Source organism: Triticum dicoccoides, chromosome 4B (assembly GCF_002162155.2).
Source record: "Triticum dicoccoides isolate Atlit2015 ecotype Zavitan chromosome 4B, WEW_v2.0, whole genome shotgun sequence".
Lineage (NCBI taxonomy): Eukaryota > Viridiplantae > Streptophyta > Magnoliopsida > Poales > Poaceae > Triticum > Triticum dicoccoides.
Window position 1 is genome coordinate 212570687 of NC_041387.1, and position 25707 is coordinate 212596393.

Below are 25707 nucleotides of genomic sequence, written 5' to 3' on the forward strand. Positions count from 1 at the left end.
TGCATTCAAACATAAACATAGATAGTTTTGCATAACCGAACATAAAACATAAATTTGAACTAAGCTAAACTACTTTCTGTCGAAGTGGAGGTCGAGCCAATCCTTGCTCATCAGGTAGGTGGGCCACAAGCCGGGACCGAGCCGGTGCCATCGTCGGGGTCGTTGGGGAAGACACTCCTCTAATAGTCGACGTCGCTCTCCTCATCCTTGCCGCCCACCTCGATGCCCTCTGCGCCGCCGTCCTTGCCGCCTTCGACCTCATCATCGGAGGAGAGCGAAACCTCGCCGCCCTCCATGCCACCGTCCTCGCCGCCTTCGACCTCATCATCGGAGGAGAGCGCGATAACCTTGCCGCCCTCCACGTCGGCAAAGATCACCCACTCCACCTCCAAGAGCTCCAGGTGCTACCAGTGGCAACTGAAAAATTTACTAGGCAGGAGTAACAACGTGGGGATACTGAAAATTTGGATCAATGGCAAGCAGATATTTTTGAGATTGTGAGGGATGTAGAGGCGGGACTATTTGGGGAGCGAGTTATTGTGCTTGACACGCTAGCTGTGGACTGTAGCTAACCCACCTTCTCGTGCAAGCCATAGGCGTACTATACACCGACGATGCTCCAGGATATTTTTAACTACATCTCACACAGTTGGTGAAAATAAATTGTGTGCGATCTACTTGATTTTTCGTCTTGATTTTAATTACATATTGGGGTCACAGCTGCAATGGACGGTGTTTGATTTGCTAGAACTTTTATTTGCAGTGAACATGCAACTATAGGTGTGTCATCAAAAAAAGTGGAATTATTCAGGGGTCGTTTGGACATTTGTATACATTAACTTGGTTTTCTAAGCATTTCAAGTGCACAATTCAAAATTAAACTACATGCACATGCTCGGCTGCACCAACATGGATTGTAAAATTGTATATATGTCCATGGGTTTATGCTTATGTCCCATGCAATAAATGGGGATGAATTTCGAACACCACGGCACCGTGGCTCTCCGGCAAATGCCTGCTTTTGTAATTTTAGTAAATACAAAACCCGTGCCAAATTCATGAACCGTGACATGCTATGATGGAACGGCATCAACATGCTGGGGTAAAAAAATATTGTCCCATTTGGGGCAGGTTATGGTATAAGCTTCTCGCAAACCAGATCTTCTCTCACAACAAGCCTGATGGTTTCGGTAGGGAACATGCCACCTTGGGGGACGAAACGATATTTGTTGCCCCTTCTTACTTTCAATTTTTTTTCTCGTGTCAACATAGAACAACAGGAGTGTTGTGCAATTTTTTGGATTTTTTGGGGATCATTTGGACATTTTTATACGTTAACTGAGTTTTCTAGGCATTTATGTGCATAATTCAAAATTAAACTACATGCACATGCCCCATTATATAAAAACGGGTTGAAAAAATCAAATGTTTGTCCTTGGTTGCAAGCTTAGGTCACATGCAAGAAATGAGAATGAATGTCAAACACCTTGACACTGTCATTCTGCCACTAACATTGAGATACATGGTTTTAAAATTCTAGTAAATCAAAAACTTGGGTGAAATTCATGAAACTTGACATGACATCATGGAAAGGCATCGACATGCCGTGGTAAAAATATTTTCCCATTTAGGGCAGGTTTGGGTATAAGCTTCGTGCAAACAGGAGCTTCTCTCACAACTAGCCTGATGGTTTCGGTAGGGAACGTGCCACCTTGGGGGACAAACGATATATGTTGCCTCTTCTTACTTTCTAAATTTTTCTCGTGTCAACATAGAACAACACGAGTGTTGTGTCATTTTTGGGGGTTCGTTTGGACATTTTTATACATTAACTGAGTTTTCTATGCATTCATGCGCATAATTCAAATTTGAACTACACGCACATGCTCCAGTGCAAATAAAGTGGTTCCAAACTAGAATGTGTGTCCTTGGTTACATGATTAAGTCCCATGCAAGAAATGAGAATGAATGTCAAACACCTTGCCACCGCCGCTCGTCTGCTAACATTGAGATACATGGTTTTTAAATTCTAGTAAATCGAAAACACATTTTAAATTAATGAAACTTGACACGCTAGCATGGAACGGCATCAACATGCAGTGGTAAAAATATTGTCCCATTTGGGGCAGGTTGGGGTATATAAGCTTCTCACAAACCAGAGCTTCTCACAACAATCCTCATGGTTACGGTAGGGAACATTTCGCCTTTCTGGACAAAATGATATCCATTGCCTCTTATTGATTTCAATTTTTTTCTACTGACAGCATAGAACAACATGAGCGTTGTGTTAGTTTTAGGATTTTTTTTCGGGGTTTGTTTGGACATTTTTATACATTAATTGAGTTTTCAATGCATTTATGTGCATAATTAAAATTTGAACTACAGGCACATGCTCTAATGCATATAAATTGGTTGAAAATTCAAATCCCTGTCCTTGGCTGCATGCATAGGTCCCATGCAAGAAATGGGAATGAATGCCAAACACCCTGCCATTGTCTCTCGGTCGCAAACATTGGGATACCTACTTTTTAAATTCTAGTAAATCCAAACTCTTCTGAAATTCATGAAACTTGGCATGCTCTCATGGAGCGGCATCAACATGTCGTGGTAATTTTTTTGTCCCATTTGGGGCAGCTTTGGGTATAAGCTTCTCACAAACTAGAGCTTCTCAGAACAAGAGCCTCATGGTTTCGGTAGGGAACGTGCCACCTTTGGGGACGAAACAATATCTGTTGCCTGTTATTGCTTTCAATTTTTTTCTCTAGTATCAACATAGAACAACGAGTGTTGTGTTAAAATTTGGAATTTTTTGGGGTCCGTTTGGACATTTTTATACATTAATTGAGTTTTCAATGCAGTTATGTGCATTATTCAAATTTGAACTATAGGCACATGCTCTAATGCATATAAATTGGTTGAAAGTTCAAATCTGTGTCCTTGGTTGCATGCTTAGGTCACATGCAAGAAATGGGAATGAATGTCAAACACACTACCACCGTCACTCGGCCGCAAACATTGAGATACCTGCTTCTAAAATTAACCTCACTATCGGATGTTCATCAAAGTGATGGACGACGACCTCCGGGGCCCAAAGAAAGTGTCACACACGAGTATCGAGTGTCATGTAGAACAACCATCGACTGCATGTGGCCAAAACATGTATGTATGAAAGGGTTGTGTAATGTTTTAAATTGCAAGTTCACGACTCTGATGTGTCACCAGCCTGCCTAACAAAACGGCCAACCCACACCGTGGCTCACAACTTGAAGTGTACTGCGAGCTATCCCGCGGTGAATATATATATATATATATATATATATATATATATATATATATATATATATATATATATATATATATATATATATATTAGCAAAGGGGGGCGTTTTAACTTAAAAAATCAGAGATCATTAAGACGTTTTAGTACATTAATTGATTGATTTTCTACGGGCATAATGTGCAAAAATCAAATTCGAGCTACATGCACACATGACAGTGCACCTAAATGGATTGCAAAAACACATGTATCTCACTGGGTGCATGTTTACTCCCCGTGCAACAAATTTCAAACAATGAGAATCTTGATTTTTAAATTCTAGTACATCCAAAACTTATTTAAAGTTCATGAAACTTATCGTGTTGTCATATGGACACCAATACAAAGGTGCATTGTACTTTTTTTGTCAAATTTGAGACCAGTTTTGATGTAGTCTTTATCTAACTACAAATGGGAGATTATTAATAATTGGGAACTAATATCCCAAACGGGTTATTTATTCGAACCGTGAGCGTTAGACCAACAATGGATACATGCCATGCTTCGGTTAAGAAATAAAGGGGCAACATTAATCATCCAAATAGAAAAAAAATATATGTTGGATTATATACAACAAGTCATCAACACACAATGACAACGAGGATACATGTTGGATTATAGATTATTTCCAACAAAACATTCTAGTAAATACTAAAGTTTTTCTCGCACAACAAATAAGAAAGCGATGAAATGAACTTCAGCTCAACCAATCCTCGGCGTTGGAAACACTTGCTTTGAACCATAACTGATTCTCTAGGAAGGGCCAGCTATTGTCAATCTCGAGACCAACACAGGACTAATCATCCAGGCTGAACGAGCCTATATCAGGACTCATATTGTGATAGCCAGGATAGGGAACAATAGCAATGTCTGAGGTATAGATACATTTGCTTCTCATAAATAGTAGTAACATTGTGTCAACATCAGCTGGATCGCGTTTCATCATCATTGGATAGTTTTGTCCAAGGAAGAGCGAGTTTTCTCCAAGACTATCAATACTAAACCAGGGAGAAGGTGTTGGCGCTAGCACACTAGTATCCATCCCGAATACCCTACAACGAATGTTGGAATAGGTCCGGAGAGTGCGACCATGGGAGACAACACTTGCTTCATTAGTAACATCATCAGTTCCCTATATACATACAAGAAGAAGAGGTGGTCCACCGGAATAAGTTGCCAGGCGCCAGTGATTATATAGGTCATGCTCGTCATCATGCTTGTGATCATCACCACCATCATCATCTCCCCCTTGGTTATAAATTTTTTCAAGTATAGGTGGTGGAATATTCACAGGACCTTGGAAACACAAGAAGGTTAATTAGTAAAGGGAAAAAAGCTAACCCACATGCATGTGGATGAAACACTTATAATTACGATGGAAGACAAATGTACTAAAACCATAAGGATTACATGCAAAAATAGTGCCACGAGTGGTGGAAGCAAACACAAGACCCTTGTATTGAAATGCATCACAGTACTCATCCATGTACATAAATTGAATTTTGAGCCATATCCATCGAGGCATGGAAGTAAGGACGGCAACAAGCTTGTCGAAGATAGCAACAACTTCATAGTTGTTGTAATCCGAAGAGCGGTTGGGAACTCGACAAATTGCTATCTTCCATAGATGACAGACACCATGATTGTATTTGATTGTACGTAGATCATATGTGTGCTCAACCTCAGGGCAGTCTGTGATTTTTGGAAGTGGAACCCGGTGACGAGTGTACACATGTACATGTTCCCACTCGCAGTTATACCCAATATAAACAACCCAATATCCATGTATGTCTGCCCAAGCCTTACCCTAAAGCAATGGCATCTTAACATCACACGTATCATTATCAAGTGGCATCAACTTGCATAAGGCGAGGCTTCCGTCGTCCCCACGCCGGCGACCAGTGTCATGGCTAAGAAGATAGGGGAGATCAAACCGCTCCTGAACCCTTGGGTTATTTGCAATGATGTTATTTGTTGAGTCAAGAATGGACTTAAATGAACCTGCCATGCTAGCCGAGGTGATGACGTCGCATCGATCAATGAGTTCCTCCACCACGTCATGTTTCAGATTGGGGCAAGAATAACGGGGTCGTTTCCGGCCTGTTCCCTCCATGGAGAAGATGATCGAACAATGGCAGAAGGAAGGGTGAAGTAAAATGGAGGGAGGAAGAGCGTCCGGTAGCAGTTCCAAATCCAGAGAGAAAGGCGAAGAGGCGATGGACGGTTGCCACGGTACACGAAGAGGCTAGTGGGGAGCAAACAGTTGCCATAGAGAGGTCACACACTGATGACAAGGCCATCCTCTCAGACCTAGTGCCCGCACGGGATGGCCTCAATCCCCCACACGAGCGAAGCCACTTCGCACCCCACACGGTTGGTCCGCCACGCCACTAAGAGCAAGTACTACAATAGTGGGCTTATAGCCTGCTTACATGGCAATTTTGCCTATGTGGAGGAGAGAGACATGAAGGATTCCTGCAACTAACGCGCAACGACTTTCGCTCTAGTTGCTCAATCCGTTGCTTGTTTGGTTCGAGGTTGAGCTCACCCGCCGCCCTACATCTGTAGTCTTCCTAACTTCTATGCCCTTTTTTTGGCTCTAAGGTAAGGTCCTTCAAGAACAGCATTGCGGTCAAGGACAAGCGTGTCTGGCACTCGGCCTGGATGGAAAACTCGACAAAGCTCATGTCGTGTACGCGGCCAAGGAGGCGTACACGTGCTACGACATGTACATGTGGATTGTTGACATGAGGAAGTGCCTCCTTCCCCGAAATGGCCGGGGATCCAGCCGGAAGCAGAGCAATGGCAAGCGTCATCGCAACAAGAAGTGAATGATTAGATCCTTGTTTCTCCTAGTTTAGAATGCATGTAATTGCTTACTTTGATTTGTGAAAATGTTATGTGTGTAGTCACTTGTGCAATTGTATGTTTAATTTGGTTATGCAATGTTGTCTTTTTAAGTATATATGTTGATGCTCTATACACAGAGGAAATCACATCGCACACGCACTAAACAATGGAACCCGTCGGTGATGATTTCATCAATCACTGACAATTGTATACGAGCAATCGTTTGCTCACAACACACACGACAAGTTAACAGAAATCGTCTTTGTTGTTATCGGTCTTCCCACACATTTCTGATTACAGACCTGTTTGCCGCGTATCACACACATCTTGTTAAGTTGAACGGTTTCTGTTCTCTTGGCTCAACGCAAACAGTTCATCCGAGTGAACAGTATGTCGTATATCGCACACACCTTCATCTGGGTGCCCGTTTCTGTTGTTCCGCCTCATCACAATCAGTTCATCCGAGTGAACCGTATGCTCTACATCGCACATGCCTTCATCTGGCAGCCTGTTTCTTTTGTTCCTCCTCATCACAAATAGTTAACTAAACTGAACCATATGCCCTGAATCACACACGCAACAAAAATCTGAACCGTGTTTGATGCATCCGTCATCGCAAATGTTTTGCACGTTCTTGACGGGGTTTTTTACACCACCATTTGTGATTATTGCATCGCACATAGTTTCGTCGAAGGGTCTCTGATCATAGTGTCGCGTTAGCATGTATGACTATATATGTAATACATGCCTACATTACATCGATGAATTGGAGCTAGTTCTATGTCTCTCTAGGTTATAACTGCTAGAAGGTGCAACTAATCCCTGGGTAGTTTTGGTAATTCATAACAACATATAGCTCATTGAACTAATATCCATTCAAGTTGAATATTTCAAAAAGTTCAATGATTGGCCTGGCATGGACTAGAGATGTGGACCCCTCAAAATGCTAAGGAGAAAGATTGACAAAAGCTCAAGACTCATCATTTATATTTTAGAGATCAAAGATCACATTGAGTCCATAGGAAAGCCAATACTATTAAAAGGGGATGATGTCATGGGATACCACGACCATCTATGGGGCCATGTGCCCCTTTGTGGTTCGGCGGGGGATGGGCATGTTGCACAAAGAGCGGAGAAGCGTAACACAGCACGGCAGAGATCACACGGGAAGTTTTACCCAGGTTCGGGCCGCCGTAGGCGTAAAACCCTAATCCTTCTTTGGTGAATTGATGGTGGATTATGGTGGAAAATGCAGCGCTCTTGGCCGACAGGGTTGCCTCAGGGCTAGAGCGACTACGCACGTATGAGAATGCGAGGGTCCGAATCCCCTGTAACACCTCGGATGTAACTTTCCATTATTGTAACTCCAACTCTTGCCATTTCCGACTATGTGTTGTGATATTTTCCTTCGTGGTTGGGTTTTTGTCTTTTGTTTTGCATTTTGTTCATGTCATGCATCTCATCTCATAGCATCATGCGCATTGCATCTACATGTTTTCATAAAGTTTGCATCCGTTTGTAGTTTCCGCGTTCCCCTGCCTTCATTGACCGTTTTGAGACCAACCAGGGTTTTCGAGTCCCTCTTGTCTGACCGTCTAGCCTCTCTGCACAGCGCACAAACCCCTCGCGCGCGTCCGAAAGCTTCCACGAACCCGAACCGGACTGTCGTTACCGATGGATCGAGATCATCTCCAAACATCCCTAAAACATCTCCGTTTTCTTAGTTGGACTTCCCTAGCCATATTTTTCATCCGCCCGATCCCGATCCGATGATCCAAATCCTCCCCCTTTTACCTACATGCTATATAAGCAGTCTAACCCTAAACCCTAGGCAGAAAACTCCCTCCAATCCCGAGCTGCGCTGCCACCCCACTGCTCTCCCCTCGAAATCTGCACCTGCCCAATCCCCTACCTCCCTCGGTTCCACTCCACCAACCACCGCAGCCACCTCCCACTCGTTCTGGACCGCCAGATCTCTGATCCGACGGCCCAGGAGGCTCCCAACGCGCACAGCCCCGAGCCCCCCGCATCGCTCGATCCGATCTGGATCGAGGCCACCATCCTCACCCGCCTTTGCTCATCTTTGCGCCGCCGGCGACCGCAAGCCACCGGAGCACTAGGTTCCCTCGCGCTCTTCTCCTTCCTTGTTTCCTCTCTGTCTCCCCCTTTGGTCTCATTTTCTCTCTCTCTCTCACGGTGCTCTCTCTCTGTTGTCTTCACAGCGCCGCCATGGATGGCCTCCCGTATCTCCAGCTTGTTGCGCCGCCGCGGTTCCCGACTGATCCACGCTGGAGAGCCTCAGACCTGTCCAGCCCCTCTGTCCCTCGACGCAGCAACGATCCCGTTTTCTCCGTGGACCGCATCAAGTGCCAACCCCCGTCCCGGCCTTCCTCGCTTCCAGTCCGTCCTCGTCTGCACCCCGTCAGTCGCAGCCCGCGCCCCCTCTGCCCCGCGCCCAGATCCGCGTCTCCGTCCATCCCCTTTGTTTCCTACGTCCAAGTCGTGTCGTTGCCGCTGCTGTGACGTCTCCCTCGCGCTAGGAGGAGATGAACGCGTCAAGTTCCCCTGCTATGCCCGTCTGCTGCATCGACATGGCCTGCTCCTCCTCTGTTGGTAACGAGCAGCACGAGCCTGCTCGTCCGCGTTGACCGCGCCTCGTCCAACCGCGTAGGCGCAGGCGCGTCGGCCGCCTCCAGCAGCGCCAAGGCCTGCGAGGCCTCTCCACCGACCGGGCGAAGGCCCATGGTGAGGCCACCTCCAGCGCCCTCCCATTTTTTTTCATTGTTGGGCCACTAGTTTCAGCCCGAGTAGTGTTTTTTTCGCCTGCAATTTTGTCCTTTATCCATTAAATTACTGTTTTACAGAAACGTCCCTCTAGATCATGCATTTAATAACTCACAAATGGTGCATCAGATTAAAATGATTTAAACATGTTAAATGCTTAGAATTTCATCTAGTTTCATAATATTCAATTTTCATCCATGTTTGAAATGTTTAAAATTCTGTTTATTTAGATTTGCTTAAATGCCATGCTAAAATGATTTATTTCATAACTAAATGATCGTAGCTCCAATTTTAATAAACTTTATATGTATATGGGGTGGAAAAATGCATAGATTAACTTGGTGCACTTACTTTGCATGTTTAACAAATCTAAAATTATGTAATAGGCAGAACAGTACCAAACTCAGATTATGCACATGGGGATTTTCCGAAATTGTTGTTTGTTGTTTCCAGCCTCATTTAAACTTGCCTAAATAGGTAGTTTTCATATGCTTCACCCCTTGCCATGTTTAATAACTTAAATATTGTTGAGTAGCATAAACATGAGTGAACTAAATAATTGAACGTGCCATTTCGTCAATATGCAACTCGTTGCATATTGAGCTCCACTTAATTTGTAGTCTTGTTTGTTGCACTTTGCCATGCCATGCCTCATTAAATCGGACATGCATCATACTTGATTGTGCATCATGCCATGTTTATGCGTGTTGGTTTACCATGTTGTTTGTTTCTTTGCGGTGTTGCTTCTTCTTGATAGTTCCGGTAACGTTGCATTTGTGAGGATTCGTTCGACTACATCCGTTTGTCTTCTTCATGGACTCATTCTTCTTCCTAGCGTGATTTCAGGCAAGATGACCATTACCCTCGATATCACTTCTATCTTTGCTTGCTAGTTGTTTCTTTCTATCGCTATGTCGTGCTACCTACCACTTGTTTATCATGCCTCCCATATTGCCATGTCAAGCCTCTAAACCACCTTCCTAGCAAACCGTTGTTTCGCTATGTTATCGGTTTTGCTCAGCCCCTCTTATAGCGTTGTTAGTTGCAGCTGAAGTTGAAGATTGCTCCATGTTGGAACATGATTATGTTGGGATATCACAATATCTCTTATATAATTAATGCATCTATATACTTGGTAAAGCGTGGAAGGCTCGGCCTTATGCCAGGTGTTTTGTTCCACTCTTGCCGCCCTAGTTTCCGTCATACCGGTGTTATGTTCCTTGATTATGCATTCCTCACGCGGTCGGGTTTATGGGAACCCCTTGACAGTTCGCTTTGAATAAAACTACTCCAGCAAGGCCCAACATTGGTTTTACATTTGCCTAACAACCTACTAACTTTCCCTTGGGCAGGCCAACCCAAGGGTCATCTTTATTTTAAACCCCCCCGGGCCAGTGCTTCTCTAAGTATTGGTCCGAACCGAGTAGACTGCAGGGCCACCTCAGGGAAACTTGAGGTTTGGTTTTACTCGTAGGATGTCTCATTCGGTGTGCCCTGAGAACGAGATAAGTGCAGCTTCTATCGGGATTTGTCGGCACAGTCGGGCGGTCTTGCTGTTCTTGTTTTACCATTGCCGAAATGTCTTGTAACCGGGATTCCGAGACTGGTCGGGTCTTTCCGGGAGAATGAATATCCTTCGTTGATCGTGAGAGCTTGTGATGGGCTAAGTTGGGACACCCCTGCAGGGTATAAACTTTCGAGAGCCATGCCCGCGGTTATGTGGCAGATGGGAATTTGTTAATATCCAATTGTAGAGAACTTGACACTTGACTTAATTAAAATGCATCAACCGCATGTGTAGCTATGATGATCTCTTTTCGGCGGAGTCCGGGAAGTGAACACGGTTTGGGTTATGTATGAACGTAAGTAGTTTCAGGATCACTTCTTGATCACTTCTAGCTTCTCGACCATTGCGTTGCTTCTCTTCTCGCTCTTATTTGCGCATGTTAGCCACCATATTTGCTTAGTGCTTGCTGCAACTCCACCTCATTACCCCATCCTATCCATAAGCTTAAATAGTCTTGATCTCGTGGGTTTTGAGATTGCTGAGTCCTCATGACTCACAGATACTACCAAAACAGTTGCAGGTGCCGATGATACCAGTGCAGGTGACGCAACCGAGCTCAAGTGGGAGTTCGACGAGGACCTTGGTCATTACTATGTTTTGCTTCCTGATGATCAGTAGTGGAGCCCAATTGGGACGATCGGGGATCTAGCATTTGGGTTTATCTTCCTTTTCATTTGGATTTGACCGTAGTCGGTCTATGTGTGTATTTTGGATGATGTATGAATTTATTTAAGTATTGTGTGAAGTGGCGATTGTAAGCCACCCTCTATGTATCCCTTTCTTGTTCATTACATGGGATTGTGTGAAGATGACCCTTCTTGCGACGAAACCACAATGCGGTTATGCCTCCAAGTCGTGCCTCGACACGTGGGAGATATAGCCGCATCGTGGGTGTTACAAGTTCGTAATCAGAGCCATCCCCAACTTAGGAGCCCCCTGCTTGATCGAATCGTTGACGCTGTTGAGTCTAGAACAGAAATGTTTTGAGTCTTCGGATTATATATATCGGAGAGTAGGATTCTTTTTACTCCCCCATCCCTTCGTGCTCTGGTGAGGTCTCCTGACGTAGATGTTTTGTCTTTCCTCTCCTCAAATATCACTAAAAAATTAGGATCATGCGGGTATCTTGGAATCGTTCTCATATTCTTGTGACGAGAACATTGTTCTTGGTGCCTCCTGATATTTGGGGGTTGTGGCAATGTCCCAGGGAGTTGAGCTTCGAGGTGTTGTCGTCACAATTTTATCATTGGAGTTCTGGAATACCTGAGTTCGCGGACATCGAAAATCTCTTTTATGCAGTTGTTGGTGAGATAACCTCGACGCCACCCATTACTGGGCGGGAGTTCGGGAGTATTGCCATAGCTAGTATAACGGATGCTTTTTGAAGGTTGAGGTACACGATTTCCAAAGGTTTCTTTGTTATGCATTGACGGATGGATACAACTTGGATGTAGGTATTGTTAGTTTTGGGTGAGATATATATTGCTTCCCATGTATCCCCAACACCAGATTGCATAACCAGAAAGTTTTCGGAGTTCTATAGGTGGGAATTCAAGTAGCTCTAGTTTTTTTTTCTTTTCGACAAATGCATGATATGAGATTGGGGTTCGACGTCTAGTGGTCCGCCTATCCAGGGTCGTTTTTACAGTGGTCTCGTTGTGTCTTAAGAGTCCTTGGCTATGCTGACTCGGGCATGCTTCGTATGTCATGTGCACTGCCTTGTACATGATGGTATTGTACGATCGAGCCTATGTGGGCCCCACCACGAAAACTTCGGACGAAATCTCTATCATATGTTTATTTCCGGCTTATTCTACAGGCCAAATCCTTTATTTTGTTTTATTTGTGGTATTCGAGTTGCATCGAAGTCAAATGTTGAATCCATACCTTTCCTAAACGGTGTTCTCATATTGCTATGTGAATACTAATCCTTCTTGATCATAGAAGTTGTCATGTTAATTCTTTCCAACCGATGTGCTTCTTTTCAAGTGGTTCCGATCATTTCAACATTCGCAAGATCAATTCTAAGTTTTCTCAATGGTATCCATTTCATCCGTCCCAAGTTGTCTTTGTTTTCCCGCCCTCCCACCCCTTTTTCTTCAAGGAATCAGATTTCTTAATCAAGTATCCTTTTATTGATGGGAAGTCTCTCCATTCTTTTTCATCAATGTTCTTATCTGGTGATTCTCAGAAGATACTAACTAAGCTTCAAGCTTATTATTCTTCGTCTCTTTTCTCCGGTGGATAAATTTTAAGTTTCGGTGTTGATCATATCTCTTCCTTTTGTTTCACATATCTTCCCATGTGAATTTCTTATCCAAGGCTCTCTTATTTATTCACTTCTTCCAGTTCATATCCGGAGTGTTGAAGATATCTCGGAAGATTTGTGTTTCCATTCTCAATCCGTTCAAGTTATTTTGAGATTATTATCTCATTCAAGTCATTTAATTCAACCGGTGCATTCTCTCTTTAAAATCATTTCAATGGTGTTTCTCTTTAGTGGGCCCTAACCCACGGGTCTTTTCCCAGGATCTTACCTGACTCTTCTAATTTTCTCGGAGCCATTCCCAAATTCTTTTTGAAGTTTGACGTAAGAATGAATTTTCATCAGTCATATTCCTTCTCCAAGATCGCTTTCAAAATATGTTCATCATTGGTTCATCATTTCTATTCTTCTTTGTTCCGAAGTGCCTCAACAATTTTGGTGGTTCTCGTCATCATTCTCAGCATGTGAAGACCAAAGAAGAGTTCCTCTTAAATCCTTACCCATTTTTCCAAAGATGCGTGGTTCTAGCTTATGCCATCCTCTCATAACTATTTTTGATTGTGAGAATTCTTTTCACCCATCCGACGCATTTCAAGGGTTTCTTTCCTTTCTTGATCATCTGAAGGCCATTATTTCAGAAGATCTCTCGATTCTGAATTGATGCCTCTTCGTTCATCTCCATATTCTTCTGGTGCTTCGTTCAAGTATTCTTTAATCAGTTCATGATCTCTTTGTTCTTTTGTATCTAAATCTCATCAAGCATATTTGTTCTCCTAATTCTTCTCGGTGACTCATTCCTTTTTTTCTTTGTTCGTTTTCAATTCTTACATTGGTTCGTTCAAGATTTATCTTCCTTCATATCGTATCAATTCATTCGCTCTTTCGTTGTTTCAATCCTACCGGTGGTTGTTGAAGACCTTCCTCAAGTTTGCGCTATATCTCTTTCTTTAATCATTTTTCAATGAGAATAAGTAGTATGCCAAATCCGTTGTTTGTCATCAATTTAAATTGATGAAGGATATGCATGACATAATTCTTATTCTTGTTTCATCCAAGTGATTAATTCCTTCTTCCGGAGTTTGTTCATGATGAAGTAATTCTCGGTTCTAGTGTTTCATCTTTTCCTTTTCCGGAGTTCCAAGTTTTCTCGGTTATATCATCGCGAAGCTCCATCTAAATTGTCGCAAGGCTTCACCTTGTGTTTTCAACTTCTATTTATTTCTATCATCCTTTTATTACCGGAGTTCTTCATGGAGGCTCTACATGGTGGTTCATTAAGGATTCCTTTCATTCTTCAATTGTTCTTCAAGATTTCTCTCGAAGCTAAGATACGCCAAGCTATACTCAAAAATAAACATGGTTCCCAAAACATGTTTGTTCTAAGGAGTTAAAGTATTCTTCTTCTTCCATTTCGATGTGCTTCTTTCTACCTTATCTTTTGAGGTGGTGTTATATCATTCTTGACAATTTTCATTCATGTTTCGCGATTCACATGTTGTCAAGAAGGTATTTTAAATCCAGCAATCTCTTCGTTGGAGTTATCTTGGTATATATTTCACTTAAAGAATTCCCTAAGGAAGGTTGCTAATTGTGGTGTCTATCGATAATCCAAGTTTCCGCCTATTCTCGTGGTGAAATAAGTTTTTCATTTTGTTGGTGTTATCAATTATATCACTTTTTTTCGTAGTGGCAGAATTTCGCCTCAATTTTGAGAAGTTTTCCATAAGCCCACTACAAGCTTGTGCTTTTCGTTGTTGATTTTCCAACAACTCTGTTCAATTCTTCTTTGCAAGGATGCTTTCCAAGTTCATTTGTGGTAGAAGATGTCATTTTCTTCTCCGCCCCTTTATCCCAACAATCTAGCTTCTATTCTTTCATTCCGGAGGCATTGTGATGTTGCTCTCTTCAGTCATCATCTCGATTTGAGGATCATGTTCATTTCGTGCTTATCCATTTAACTGGAGTGTTGTGTTCTCATTCAAGTTCTTTCATCTTATCAAGTCATGCGTCTCTTTTCAACCGGAGTGCTGCCCGAATTCTTTATTCTTATTCCTTGCCCAACAAATTTTAACGGGAGTGGCTTCAAAATCTACCTTGTCCCCTGATCTCTTGGTTCTCATCATATTCCTTATTCCTCTTGTCCAACGGGCTGTTTGCAATCTTGGCCATCTCCATTGTTTTGTTTCTTTCAATTTGTTCAACCTCTCCAGGTTCGTGGTTTCACTCGTTTGTGGAAGAAGCAACTTAGGTTTACCTCTTCTCTTCCTCTTCCGTTTCTCTCCAGTGCCATCCTAGATCTCGGGATGAGATCCTCTTGTAGTGGTGGAGTGTTGTAACACCCCGGATGTAACTTTCCATTATTGTAACTCCAACTCTTGCCATTTCCGGCTATGTGTTGTGATATTTTCCTTCGTGATTGGGTTTTTGTCTTTTGTTCTGCATTTTGGTCATGTCATGCATCTCATCTCATAGCATCATGCGCATTGCATCTGCATGTTTTCATAAAGTTTGCATCTGTTCGTAGTTGCCGCGTTCCCCTGCCTTCGTTGACCGTTTTGAGACCAATCAGGGTTTTCGAGTCCCTCTTGTCTGACCGCCTAGCCTCTCTGCACAGTGCACAAACCCCTCGCGCGCGTCCGAAAGCTTCCCCGAACCCGAACCGGACTGTTGTTACTGATGGATCCGGATCATCTCCAAACATCCCTAAAACATCTTCGTTTTCTTAGTTGGACTTCCCTAGCCATATTTTTCGTCCACCCGATCCCGATCCGATGATCCAAATCCTCCCTCCTTTTACCTACCTGCTATATAAGCAGTCTAACCCTAAACCCTAGGCAGACAAACTCCCTCCAATCCCGAGCTGCACCGCCACCCCACTGTTCTCCCCTCGAAATCCATGCCTGCCCAATCCCCTACCTCCCTCGGTTCAACTCCACCAACCACTGCAGCCACCTCCCACTCGTTCTGGACCGCCAGATCTCTGATCCGACAGCCCAGGAGGCTCCCAACGCACATAGCCCCGAGCCCCCGGCAGCGCTCGATCCGATCCGGATCAAGGCCACCATCCTCACCCGCCTCTGCTCGTCTTTGCGCCACCAGCGACCGCAAGCCAACAGAGCACTAGGTTCCCTCGCGCTCTTCTCCTTCCTTATTTCCTCTCTGTCTCCCCCTCTGGTCTCTTTTTCCCTCTCTCTCACGATGCTCTCTCTCTCTCTCTGTTGTCTTCACAGTGCCGCTATGGATGGCCTCCCGTAGCTCCAGCTCGTTACGTCGCCGCGGTTCCGTACCGATCTGCGCTGGAGAGCCTCAGACCCGTCCATCCCCTTCGTCCCTCGACGCAGCAACGCTCCTGTTTTCTCCGTGGACCGCATCAAGTGCCGACCCCCGTCCCGGCCTTCCTCGCTTCCACTCCGTCCTCGCCTGCACCCCGTCAGTCACAGCTTGTGCCCCCTCTGCCCCGCGCCTAGATCCGCGTCTCCGGCCATCCCCTTTGTTCCCCAAGTCCAAGTCGTGTCATCGCCACTGCTGCGACGTCTCCCTCGTCCCAGGAGGAGATGAACGTGTCAAGTTCCCCTGCTATGCCCGTCTGCTGCATCGACATGGCCTACTGCTCCTCTGTTGGTAACGAGCAGCACGAGCCCGCTCGTCCGTGCTGACCTCGCCTCGTCTAGCCGCGTGGGCGCAGGCGCGTAGGCCACCTCCAGCAGCGCCAAGGCCTGCGAGGCCTCTCCACCGACCGGGCCAAGGCACATGGTGAGCCCACCTCCAGCATCCTCTCGTTTTTTTCGTTGTTGGGCCACTAGTTTCAGCCCGAGTAGTGTTTTTTCCTGCCTGCGATTTTCTCCTTTATCCATTAAATTACTGTTTTACAGAAAAGTCCCTCTAGATCATGCATTTAATAACTCACAAATGGTGCATCAGATTAAAATGATTTAAACATGTTAAATTCTTAGAATTTCATCTAGTTTCATAATATTCAATTTTCATCCATGTTTGAAATGTTTAAAATGTTGTTTGTTTAAATTTGCTTAAATGCCATGCTAAAATGATTTATTTCATAACTAAATTACCGTAGCTCCAATTTTAATAAACTTTATATGTAAATGGGGTGGAAATGCATAGATTAACTTGGTGCACTTACTTTGCATGTTTAACAACTCTAAAATTATGTAATAGTCAGAACAGTACCAAACTCAAATTATGCACATGGGGATTTTCCGGAATTGTTGTTTGTTGTTTCCGGCCTCATTTAAACCTGCCTAAATATGTTGTTTTCATATGCTTCACCCCTTGCCATGTTTAATAACAGTTAATATTGTTGAGTAGCATAAACAGGAGTGAACTAAATAATTGAACATGGCATTTCGTCAATATGCAACAGTTTGCATATTGAGGTCCACTTAATTTGTAGTGTTGTTTGTTGCACTTTGCCATGCCATGCCTCATTAAACCGGACATGCATCATGCCATGTTTATGCGTGTTGGTTTACTATGTTGTTTGTTTCTTTCCGGTGTTGCTTCTTCTTGATAGTTTCGGTAACGTTGCATTTGTCAGGATTCATTCGACTACGTCCGTTTCTCTTCTTCATGGACTCATTCTTCTTCCTAGCGGGATTTCAGGCAAGACGGCCATTACCCTTGATATCACTTCTATCTTTGCTTGCTAGTTGTTTTGTTCTATTTCTATGTCGCGCTACCTACCACTTGTTTATCATGCCTCCCATATTGCCATGTCAAGCCTCTAACCCGCCTTCCTAGCAAACCGTTGTTTGGCTATGTTGTCGCTTTTGCTCAGCCACTCTTACAGCGTTGTTAGTTGCAGGTGAAGTTGAAGATTGCTCCATGTTGGAACATGATTATGTTGGGATATCACAATATCTTTTATTTAATTAATGCATCTATATACTTGGTAAAGGGTGGAAGGCTCGGCCATATGCCCGTTGTTTTGTTCCACTCTTGCCGCCCTAGTTTGTATCGTACCGTGTTATGTTCCTTGATTTTGCGTTCCTCATGCGGTCGGGTTTATGGGAACCCCTTGACAGTTCGCTTTGAATAAAACTCCTCCGGTAGGACAACCCAAGGGTCATCTTTATTTTAAACCCTCTAGGATAGTGCTTCTCTAAGTGTTGGTCTGAACCGAGTAGACTGTGGGGCCACCTCAGGGAAAACTTGAGGTTTGGTTTTACTCTTAGGATGACTCATCCGGTGTGCCCTGAGAACGAGATATGTGCAGCTCCTATCGGGAATTGTCGGCACAGTCGGGCGGTCTTGCTGGTCTTCTTTTACCATTGCCGAAATGTCTTGTAACCGGGATTCCGAGACTGATCGGGTCTTTCCGGGAGAAGGAATATCCTTTGCTAATCGTGAGAGCTTGTGATGGGCTAAGTTGGGACACCCCTGCAGGGTATGAACTTTCGAGAGCCGTGCCCGCGGTTATGTGGCAGATGGAAATTTGTTAATATCCGGTTGTAGAGAACTTGACACTTGACTTAATTAAAATTGCATCAACCGCGTGTGTAGCCGCGATGGTCTCTTTTCGGCGGAGTCCGGGAAGTAAACATGGTTTGGGTTATGTATGAACGTAAGTAATTTCAGGATCACTTCTTGATCACTTCTAGCTTCTCGAACGTTGTGTTGCTTCTCTTCTCGCTCTTATTTGTGCATGTTAGCCACCATATTTGCTTAGTGCTTGCTGCAACTCCACCTCATTACCCCATCCTATCCATAAGCTTAAATAGTCTTGATCTCGTGGGTTTTGAGACTGTTGAGTCCTCGTGACTCACAGATACTACCAAAACAGTTGCAGGTGCTGATGATACCAGTGTAGGTGACGCAACCGAGCTCAAGTGGGAGTTCGACGAGGACCTTGGTCGTTACTATGTTTCGCTTCTCGATGATCAGTAGTGGAGCCCAGTTGGGACGATTGGGGATGTAGCATTTGGGGTTTATCTTCCTTTTCATTTGGATTTGACCGTAGTCGGTCTATGTGTGTATTTTGCATGATGTATGAATTTATTTACGTATTTAGTGAAGTGGCGATTGTAAGCCAACCCTCTATTTATCCCTTTCTTGTTCATTACATGGGATTGTGTCGAGATGACCCTTCTTGCGACAAAACCACAATGCGGTTATGCCTCCAAGTCGTGCCTCGACACATGGGAGATATAGCCACATCATGGGCGTTACATCCCCCTCTATGGTTGGCATGGGCCACCTTTTATAGATCAAGGGGTCACCACAATGGCAAATCAGTCTTTATGTACTAATTTGATAGCAAACAGTGCTATCATACCTAACTCTACAGGAGGACAGAGCGCATTAAATGCGCCGCTTAGTGTCACATCGCAGCGTGCCCGGCAAGCCTTTCCGGGTTGTATTGCCAGCTTCACGCCTGCTTGCTTGACACGTCTAAGGACAGGTGTCATTTGGAGGTGTTTTCCATAGGAAGTGGCTGCCATGTGGCAAGAAGCAGCCGCTTAGTCACTAAGGGGCTTGACACTGCACTGATCGATGACTTGCGTCGCTGTGAGGTGGAGCGATGAAGCTTTGGCGGGGCAACCTGCCCTTGCCGTGCCCGGCAAGCCTGCCGAGACGGTCTGTTGGCTTATCTTCTGGGCAATCCCCGTCCTCGCCAGGCTCGCTTGCTTGACAAGGAAGGCTTTTCCCTTAGTGACATCTTGTCTCTCTGGCTTGACTTGGTCTTCTTGATCTACACTTGGATTCTTTAAAGAACTGGTCTCTAGTGCTTGGTCTGATCTTGGGTGCTACAATCTTGGCGGGACAGTGACTTATTGTTTGTGCACAAGTCAGGAGAAAACATACACCCATGTCTGTTTACCCCGACAGAAGCACCCGGGCCTGAGCCATACATGTTGCTGGTCACGTTGGGTTAGGCCCCAAATAGTGCATGAACACGTGATGAGAAATCATTGCGCATTGCAGCGATTTGTCATGATAATCAGTCAATCCAACGTCCACTTCGCGTATTTACTGCGGGTCATGGGGTAGTGGGATCACAGCAATTAATGTGAAACGGTAACTTTCTGAAGAGTTGCGCCCTTCCCCACGTTCTTTCCTTAAGAAGGAGAAACGCGGGAGGTACTGCTCATGCGTTGCCTGCTCTGCTCCTCCGCCATCTTCTTCCGCAAGCCAAGCAATTGCGCTTCTTCCCCCATAATTGCCGCTGGCCTCCCACCTAACGCCTTCTCCCCATCTCTGTCGCAATCTTGAGGGAATGGGGAAGAAACCGCCGCCAAGGGAAAGTGGATGACTGCTGTGAAAGAGGCAGCCACTAAGGGGAGCAAGAGGGCGATAGAGCTAGACAGGAAGCGGAGGGCAGATGTCGTCTTCTTCCTGTCGAACTTGGACGGTGACATGCTACGAGCGAGTATGGATATCTATGGGGGAGGGAAGTCCCGAAAGGTCATGTCGACCCCAAGGTCTTGGCGGAGGGGGAAGAGGACCTACCAGAATCATATCGGTTCGTTTGCGCATATTTCATCTGTGGTCTCTGTCCTCCCTTCTTGGATTTCCTTGAGGCGATGATGGTGATCTATGGATTCCATCTCCTAGACTTCACGCCAAATGCAATGGCGTGTATGGCGATCTTCGCTCATCTGTGCGAGAATTTTGTCAGGGTCGCCCCCAATGTTGATCTGTTCAGGCATTATTTCGTCCCGCGGGTGGAGAATAAAGCTCACCGCTCCGGGAACATAAGCTGGATGCCGCGAGTGTCGAGGAAGAATTGGGATTACATTCCTGGTGTGCGGCGTGAGAGATGGGAGGAGTGGAGGGGAGATTGGTGTTGGGTTCAGGATGAGAAGGCCCCCGATTTCTGCCAGGCACGGTCAGAGTGCGTCGAACACGACGATGATTGGAGAGCAGCATGCCTTACCGACGATCGGCTCTGCCCGGCAATAAACATGATTACCCATTTGAAGGCTGCCGGGCTAACTATCGAGCATGTGGGGGCCGAGTTTCTCCTTCGTCATATCTCGCCTTTGCAGAAAAGGGACAGGTTTGCCTGGGAGTATGGAGATGCAGTGGATAGGATGAGATTGCTCCTTGGCCTGGCCAACAACCTGTCAGTGTATGGCCATGCCTGGTTATGCGACCAACTTTTGGCCGCTTCGGACTGTTCAAGTTGCCGGCAACCATCGTCACAATGAACATAAATTCCGCCAGGGACCAGATCCTGAAGTGGATGCCTGATTGTAATGCTCATGGAGTTGCGGGTCACTGGAAGTTACCCACACTTGATGAGGAGCTTGAGTGGTCATCCACTTTGGTGGAAAGGGCTACCAGAGTGGAAAGCAAGATGTACAGGCGCAACACCAAGGTGGAGGAGTCGTACATTAGGAAGGGGTTGGAGGAGGACAGGGCGTTCCGTGCGGTCGCAATGGCAAAGGCTGGGTAGGCGGCAAAGGGAAAGGAGAAGGCTGATGATGAAGGATCCTCCCACGACAGAAGCGAGGCGCAAGCCATGGAAGAGGTTGTCGGGGAGGATCCTACTGGGTCTAAGCATGTCGGGGACGAGCCCACAGGGGAGGAGCCCTCTGGGATCGAGGCCCTGGCCACCGTAGCAGCAGAGGTTCAGGAGTTGGAAGTTGAGGAGGAAGGGGTACCTGACGAGGAGTGGCTCACGGCAGGCCCTCAAGCCCCCGAGCCAATCTCGGATCAGTGCCCGCGTAGGCGTGCCGCCAATGGGGGAGGGGCGGTTCCCGATCCTGTGCCTGCTGCCAAGAAGGTGTAAAAGACCATTACCAAGAGCAACTAGCAGGACGTGGTCTGTTGGCAATCCTCCCGCCTTGCTGAGGGAACCCCCCTGCCAAGCAATCTACGGCTGCGGGAGTTAATTCCAGCTCTGAGTCTGGCCCAAGCTCCTCACAGGAATCGTCCTTGTCAGAATCCCCCGCACCTCGATAGAGCTCGAAATTGCCATAGAGTTTCGTTCCTCCGCTCCAGAAGAGGGGCAGGTCCCCCACGCCACCCATGGAATTCGAGCTAAACTCCATGCTCATTGATGAAGAGTAAGGGAGACCATTCCCTCCTCTTCTTCTCTTGCAGTAGTTCCAGTATGTTTGTTTGTATCTATTGACTGATCTTTTGTTTGTTGTTGTTAATAGGGAGGAGAAGGAGGAGACGGAGACCCTCATCCACCAGTCAAAGCGACTTAGGTGTGCTGAGTCACCAAAGACTGTGGAGGGCGAGGGAGTGGCGGGGAGCAGCACGAATGATCCGCCACCAAGCCCCCAGCCCACTCCCCGGCAAGAAAGCGCGGAATGGGCCCTGCTTGTGGGGAGCGATGCGGGAGAGCTCCCAACTTCCTCAACTAGAGGAGGAGGAGAGGAGGCTGAGAATCAACCCTTTCAGGAGGGACCAACTCCGCCCACTGATGTTGCCGAGGAACTGAGGCCTTTACCCGGCAGACTCCTCCAGGTAATCCTTCCCCCTCCCATCTCTTTTCTTTCTTCATGCTTAGAGCCTTCCTGACATATCTTCCTCTTACTTTTGCTTGTTGTTTCACTTGCAGACTCTCAGGCTAAAGAGCCTGAGCTGCTGGAAGAGGTGGCCGACTTAGGGAGAGAAGCCTCGGATGAAGACGCCAAGATCGCTTCCACTGAAGAGAAGGGATGTGCTACAGAGGGCATTCATGAGCCCCCAATGGAGACAGAGCAGATGACCGGCAGTGTGCCAGGGGAGGGGCCCCGGTCAAGGAGAAGGTTCCCCTTCGGACCATGGATCCCCTCCCTTCATTCAACACTGTGACGGGGGAATATCTTCCACCCCTGAGCCATTTCTCGATTGTGCTTGCCCAACCTGGGCTTGGAGCCCTCAGCTCGTCCGCAGCGACAAGCGCGTAACTTGAAGAGGAGCTTAAGCGCATTCTAGCATCACTTTACCAAGGATTCAAGGAAGCCGGTGACTCTGTTGCTGTCGCGATGGACCTGTCTTTCATGGAGTCCATGGCGGCAGGCATCAAGGAGATGCATGGCCGGCATGGCCGGCAATGGCAGGTGCTCAAGGAGCAGCGCAAGTCCGCCAACAAGGTGGACCAACAGTTGAGGGAAAAGGGCAATGAGCTGCATGACTGGCAGGCAAGCAGTTCCAGGTCTTGCTGAGGAAGGAGGAGATGACATTGATGGCGAGGGAGGATGCCATTGCTCGGGAGGCCGACACGGTGGAGCGCGAGGCACTCCTGGATGCCAGAGAGCGATATATCTCTTCCCGGGAGGAGAGACTTGAGGCCACCCTCCGCGCCAAGAATGAGAACCTGGAAGTCCTTGTGCAGCAACACACCAAGGAGCTGGAGGACAAGCATAAAGCTGGCCTGCCTTAGCGCTGATTCAGCTGCCCAATTAAAGAAGCTCGCTGATGACCTTGCCGCTGCATCCATCACCAAGACCGATCTCGACCAACAAGTAGCCAGGCTGACCAAGGAGCTTGCTAGGAGTACCAAGGAGGTCGAGGCCCTCGGGGAGGAGGCACGGAAGGCAGATATTCTTCTGAAATATGTGCAATCGCAGCTCTCCTCGAAGAGCCAAGGCCTCGAGACCGCCAACGACACCATCAAGGATCTGAAAGCTAGGATTGGGACTTCGGAGGGCTCAATAGAGTCCGTCGAGGCTCAGGAGAAGCAGCTGACAAAAGATCTTGATACTGCCAGGCGCCTTCAGAAAGACACAGCGGACAAATTGGCGAACCAGTCCGAGCAGGTCGACCTCTGGATCAAGAGCTTGATCGACATAGCCGGGCGCCTCACTGCTCAAGCCGCTGCGATGGGCATGGAAGGTCTAATCTTTTCAGCCAGCATGCAAGAGGTCCCCAGCGTCAAGCTAGGGGTCTTCTTCAACGAACTGGTTGGCAAGCTGAAGTTGCATGAAGAAGGGAGGCCCGACCGCTTTGTGATATCCCGGAAGCTCACCCACGACGCCCTCTTCATGTTCTTGAGCAACATCGCCTGCCGTCACTCGGACCTCGACCTTGTTGATGGCTTCAAGAAGCCGCCGGTGGGCGCGGATATCCCTGTCGCCAAGGTCCTTCGCGTCCCAACGGCTCCAGGCAATCGCCAGGCCCAGTGCTAAACTATTATCGCCATCGCTCTATCCTGTAACAAAACATGATGCATGCCCTGTGTTTAGATCGTACTGCTTATGCTTGTGCGGAACTGATGTTGTTTGCTTAATGCCTAATGCATGTTTATCCCTCTAGGTCTCATTGTTAGTGTTCGTACGATCAGTCCCTATGTATGTTTTGGTTGCCTGCCAGTATCTTATTGCCATGATTGTCGTAAGGGTCTAGCCCTTAATAGTCATGTTGGCGTGGATGTGTCCCGGCAGGTTTTTCCTTGGTAGCTCTCGACGTAGTCGCCCGTTCTATGAGCAGGGCTCGGGACAGAACAAGGGTACCATCACCTAAAGGATTTGATCGTACGAACACTTCTAAAACCAAGGGGTAAACAAATGGAGAATCTAGAGTTCATCAAGAGGAAATGATCACATTGACTTAGCTTTTGTCTTTGCTCCTTCCCATCTGTCGGGGAAAACGAACACCTATGGGATCAGTGGCGATCCCTTCTATGTTCGGTGGGGAGAGGAGCTGCACGAAGAGCGTGTTTAGCAGTCAGCACAAAGGGGATTTTTACCTAGGTTCGGGCCGCACTGGTGCGTAAAACCCTAGTCCTGCTTGTGTATATTTGTGATCTTGAGCTCTTGAACTAGCTGCGGTGCATGCCCAGTCCGAAAAGTCCGAATCCTCTCTCAGTACGCCTCGGGCCTTCTTTTATACGTAAAAGGGGTTGCCACAGTGGTACACAGGACATGGAAAGCAAGCTACAGTGTATGAGCTTATCGCTCGGCGCCGTAGGACAAACTCATTTAATGTGCTGCCTGCGTGCCCTCTTACTTTATCGGGGACGGCAAAAGAAGTTGTCCGTCCGTCGCCGCTCCTCCTTTCTTTGACACGCATCCAGGATGACGAGGCATGCAGTGCCACGTAGGCTAACTAGCTGCTGTGTTGGCGCAGTGGTAGCGCCTCCATGAATATCTGCATGCCGCCACGCAGGCGTCTGCTTAGTTGGAATGCTGGTCGTCCCACTGGTGAGGTGGCAAATCCTTACCGGGCTCGGGCCTGGCCACGGCCCAGCAATCATCCCCAGCAAGTCTTGTCGGGGGCCTCGCAGTCATCCCCGGCAAGGGTCTTGCAAGGGGTCTTCGTCTTCTGGTCCCATGTGGACCCGCAGGCCATCAATCTTCGTGAAGATCTGCATGCTACCATGCATGCGTTCCCAAATCTTGGCCTTAACGTTATCGATGGTATCACAACTCTCAGCCTAAAGGGTGATGGTCTTGCTGGTGCTGCGTAGGTTGTCCCGGGGAGGAGATTGTCGGGGCTACGTATGCCGCTCCGGCAAGGATGCTTCTGTAGAGGTTCAGCCTATCCTCTGCTCTTTGTTCGTTGTCTTGAGTGTTGTCTTGGTTGTTCCGTGTTCTGTCTCCTGCTGCCCCGCCAAGCCCTGCCGTAGGCGTAGCTATGTGTAATGCCCATGATGCGGCAATATGTCCCACGTGTCAAGGCACGACTTAGAGGCATAACCGCATTGTGGTTTTGTCGCAAGAAGGGTCATCTTCACACAATCCCATGTAACGAACAAGAAAGGGATAAATAGAGTTGGCTTATAATCGCCACTTCACACAAAGATCATATAATTCATACATCATTCAGAGTACACACATAGTCCGACTATGGACAAATCCAAATGAAAAGAAGATAACCCCAAATGCTAGATCCTCGATCGTCCCAACTGGGCTCCACTACTGATCATCCGGAAAAGAAACATAGAAACGACCAAGGTCCTCATCGAACTCCCACTTACGTTCGGTAGCATCACCTGCACTGTTTTGGTAGTATATGTGAGTCACGAGG